Genomic DNA, 5,225 nt, shown 5'->3' with positions numbered 1-5,225 from the left:
AGAATGATCACATCATAGTGAATAGGTTGATATTAGTTGTGTAGACAAGAGAAAACTGCTTTTAATTAACTACAGACAGTATTTGGTTTGGACCAAGAACTATAGCATGTGTGTTTAACATATTGGAATTAAGTGTGGATAATAAAAAGGCAAAGAGAACATGTAAAAGAAGGAACAAATGCAACTTCTGAATGAGATTAAGGATCCCATTGATATGCTATTTATGAAGAAGATACAAACAATAACATTCAGGCAAAATAAACCACATTTGCTTACTAGTAGAACAAGTGATTAATGGGAAATAAATCAATCCTTATTCTGAGATCCTTGATTGCATAAATGAAAATTCATTTTGATTATCATATGTAGGAAAATTCCAACTACATTAGTTCTCAGAATTTAACAGCCAATAAATGATGGAGCAATACATAAGACCATAAGAGATTTCTGAAACATGAATAAATATTCCATATCTGCATAACTTATTTTTATAATAAATCAATCCTCCTACATAAACCATGTGGAAGCACTTCCTGTATGAGCTCCTACAACGGATGACTTATTTTTTTCTGGAAAACATTTATTAAACAGCATATAAACAGAGAGGATCAATTGGTAATGGCTTGTCAAAAGCTATTCTCAGGATACAATGAGAGTTTCATGATTTATCAAAACAGCATTTGTTCCATCCAAAACATGAAAAAATCAAATAGGAAATATCTCATGCATGAGAATACATACTCAATATTCTCATATCATTAGTTGCTAGGCAGCAAAGAGATTATCACCAAAATATGGCATAACAAGCTATAATAATACTAGGCACAGACCTTTATATCAAGGCTAGACAAGGCAACCCAGTAGGAGTAAAAGGGTCTCCAAAGCAGACAACCCCATTCCCACTGTTAGGAGTCCCAAAAGAACACTAAGCTGTAAGCTGTACAACAATAACATACATACAGAGCCTCTAACTCAGACAAATGAAAGCTCTGTGATTGTCCCTTCAGAATCTGTGAGCCCTGCTTAGTAGATTCTGTGGACCATATTCGTATGGTGTCCTTGACCCCCCTGGCTCCTACAATCCTTCCTTCTCCCCTACTGCTCAGTCCCCATGCTGAGCTCTGTCTACTGTTTGGCCATGGGTCTCTATATCCACACTTCTGGATGAAGCCTCTAGGATGAAGATTATACCAAGCTCTGGTCTACAAGTAGTATCATTTCATTGACTTTTCTTCACCAGGTTATTTGGTTCTATCCTAGGTCTCTGGACTATCAAGCTGCTGGTTCCTGGCCATGGAGGCAGGGTCAGGCATGGAAGCTCACTCATGGTATAGGCCTCAATTGCACCACTTATTGTGTGGCTACTCTGACAAGTTGACGAGTTCTGAGACAACATTCACAGCACATCTTTTAGGCTGAAGGTTTTGTGGCTGGATTGATGTCCCAGTCTCACCACTGGGATTGTTGTTGGGTTACAGAAAATGGCTGGTTCAGACTCCATACTCCTCCTAACTAGGAGTCTTTTCTAGGGTCACTCTGATAGATTCCATTGAGTTTTCATTGCACTAGGCTCCCATATCACCTACAAACACCCATCCCATTCCAGTTGGCTCTCCCAGTACTCTCTTCCTCCACCCATCCCCAACTCCTTCTCTCACCTGATTCTTCCTCTTCCAATCCCAACCTTCCCCAAGTAGACCTTCTTCTTCTTCTTCTTCTTCTTCTTCTTCTTCTTCTTCTTCTTCTTCTTCTTCTTCTTCTTCTTCTTCTTCTTCTTCTTCTTCTTCTTCTTCTTCTTCTTCTTCTTTTTTTTAATTACAAAGCTACTTTTAATACTTTGGGGTGTGCCCCCACAGGAATAAAAAGCACTGGAAAGGGGTAACCCCTCACCTCCAGGATTGGCCCAGGGGGAGAGAGGCTACCTGAGGGGAAGGAAGCACAAAAGAAACCCACTGCAGACAGAGGGCAAAGGGGAGGCTGTCGGTGCTGGGCCCTGTGAGCACTACAGGAAGAAACTCAAGCATGGTGGGTCTGCTCCAGGAACACAGGCGGAGGGCAAGAGGGTAGGACACAAAGCTACAAAGCTACTTGGGTTCCGCCTTCTTCTCGTTTGCCTTTTTCTGCTTCTGCTGCATGATCTCGGAGTCCTTCTGCTTGCGGGCGGCAGCAGAACGCCCATCCATCATCTCGGCGCTTTCCCTTAACCGAGTCGCTCTGCTTCTTCATGTTCTTCTGGCGGGCGAGCTCTCGCTGGTCACCGCGGGTCATGGCGATGGCAGCGGCTCCAACCTGCCTCCTCTGCTTTCCCTCGTTCGGGCCGACGTTGCAGGCCCCCTAGACCTTCTTCTATGTCTATCCTATTTCCCTATCCTAGAGAGATACACAGACACACACACAACACACACACACACACACACACACACACACACACACACACACACACACACACCTCTCTGGCTCCATGGATTGTAGCATAATTATATTTTACTTTGCACTTAATACCTACTTTAAGTTAGTACATACCATATTTGTCTCTCTGGGCCTGGTTTATACAACTCAGAATTACTTTTTCTAGTTTCATCTATTTGCTTGCACATTTATTGATGCCATTTTTTTTTAACTGCTGAGTAATACTTCATTGTGTAAATGCACCATATTTTTTTGAACCATTCTTTGGTTGTTTCCAGTGTCTGGTGATATTGAATAAAGCTGCTATGAACATAGTTGATAAAATATCCTTGTGTAGAATGGAGCATGCTTTGGTATATGCCCGAGAGTAGTATTGGTATATCTTAAGGTAGATTGATTCCCAATTTTCTGAGGAACTGTGATATTTTTTAGTCAAATATTTAGAAAAGTGGGGGAATATATAGCATACAAGTACACGTATAGTATAAAAATATATACAATGTGAATTAGGGTTTTCTAAATAATGTAAATGAATGAATGCTTTATAAAAATTGACTAACCTAACAATTTGGCTTGTATTTTATTTTTGGTAGCTGAGTTGTATCAAAGCATATAGGCTGTATGCTTCATACTTACTTAAGTTAAAGGTGTGAATGTCTGTAAATCAGCAGAACTGGTGATAAGTTGCAGTCTGGAAATTAGCAGGTATATCTGTCAGGAAGACCCAGAGATATGAGCAGAGACTGAAGGCAAGAAAAAAAAAAAAAAAAAAAAGAGGGAGAGATGCTTCAAGTAAACCAATCAGATAGCAGAAATTTTCTCCAGCTCCGCTTTACTTAGTATCTGAGTACTTCGTGACCCAGTCAACTTGACACATAAAATTTATATAATATTTATAGACCTAAAAGGAAATATCTATAGCTTTATATACATATTACAAATTGATTTCTTGACAGAAGGCTTAGACATATTAATATAAATTTGCATATTATAAACATAAATATTAGACATCCATTTCCAAAAAATTCTCTCTCAGAAAATGAAAGCAAGAAGTTCAAACATCGGTCCAAAAATCATATTAAGTTAGACAAGTACTTAAATTTTTGTGCATAAGTTTGTGCAAATGAAAGGACCTGGTAAGGTGAATTTGGCTTTGCACCTGCTGTTTTTGGAAACAGTTTTGTACACAAGGTATTTTTTCTTGCCAATTTGTGTGTTTTTCTATTGTGTGCCAGCAATCTTTGCCAAGATGTTATGTAGAGCTAACTTTTGTGTTTGCCAGGAAACACAGAAACATGGTGGGGCTTCCTTAATGGCTGGGAAGAGAGCCAATTAATCACATGCACATGACAGCTGGAAGTTCATATCCTCAGGAGTGAAGTTGCAATTACCAAAAGCAAGTAGAAAACTTTTACCCAATGACTTTAGCTGACGTAATTTCTAGCTGAATGAATAAGTATGCATGAATATTGCTATGGATCAGGAAATATGTTCCTACAGACCGCTTTGAAGATTTGTAAAAGTACAATGAATCAGGAGTAAAGTTTAGATAGGATTATTTGTTATCAGAGATGGAGCCCACGAAGCATTTTTACACCATGTTTTGGGAATGAGAGATATAAAACCATGAAATGGGAAGAATTCCTTCTTGTAGAGTTCACAGATCATTTTAGCTTGTCAGTCAATGAATATAAGTATTTCATTCGACATGGTTAAATTCAAAAGGTTAGTGTTACAAACCTGTCAAATTAACACCTCTGAATATTATGCTTTTGCCAGTACACACAAGTTGTTTAGGAGAACTGCCATTTCTATTGAAAAAGTGTGTGCAGAAAAGAATAAAAGGTCATCTTTGCATAGATTATCAGAGGATATCAGTAATTTGAGGACTAATGACTTAAAGGCTTGGGGAGAGCAGAAGAAAATAGTACGGTTTTCTGTATGATTTATTCGGCACTTACCATATATTATTTGCTCAATAACTCTTCCTCATTGCAAAAAATATGCAATAATCCTCACAAATGTCTCCAAGCCAGATATGTCAACACAGAGAGAAAAGAGTGTGACAGAAAGATTATTTGGTGTTTATTATAATAATAAAGAGCCTTTTATAATAAAGAGCTGAGCTATAGCTTTTAGTTTACAAATACTATTCTCTTTGGCACTAAAAAAAATTTATTGAAGACAAAAAATTCCTACACTGATTATTCTAGATGATGATGTTGGCAATTCTTAATAAGTAGGAATTTTCTAGATAATAAAGCAAAGCTACATGCATGAAATTTCAACAAAGTTTGCCTACATAAGACCTGAACAATGACAGTAACCGATGGCATGATAGGTATTTTTTTAATTTTTTTTATTAATTTATTCTTGTTACATCTCAATGTTTATTCCATCCCTTGTATCCTCCCATTCTTCCCTCCCTCCCATTTTCCCATTATTCCCCTCCCCTACGACTGTTCCTGAGGGGAATTACCTCCCCCTGTATATGATCATAGGGTATCAAGTCTCTTCTTGGCAACCTGCTGTCCTTCCTCTGAGTGCCACCAGGTCTCCCCCTCCAGGGAACATGGTCAAATATGAGGCACCAGAGTACATGAGAAAGTCATATCCCACTCTCCACTCAACTGTGGAGAATGTTCTGAGCATTGGCTAGATCTAGGTAGGGTCCTAGAAACCTACAAGTAGAACATTATGATAGACAGATTTAGGCCCAGAGGTCCCACTCAAACTAAGGCACCAGCCAAGGACAATACAGGTGGTAAACTTTAAACCCCTACCCAGATCTAGGCAATGGGCATGATAGTTTGTTA

At 38.7% G+C, this 5,225-nt stretch overlaps 1 pseudogene; it reads right to left on the bottom strand.

Annotated features, from left to right (window-relative positions):
* Window positions 1-2,084: 2,084 nt before the first annotated feature.
* On the bottom strand, window positions 2,085-2,319 carry LOC127203269 (small EDRK-rich factor 2-like; annotated as a pseudogene).
* Between the last annotated feature and the right edge of the window lie 2,906 nt (window positions 2,320-5,225).

This window comes from Acomys russatus, chromosome 2 (assembly GCF_903995435.1).
Source record: "Acomys russatus chromosome 2, mAcoRus1.1, whole genome shotgun sequence".
NCBI classification, from domain to species: Eukaryota; Metazoa; Chordata; class Mammalia; order Rodentia; family Muridae; genus Acomys; species Acomys russatus.
This window is presented reverse-complemented; position numbering and strand designations above follow the sequence as displayed.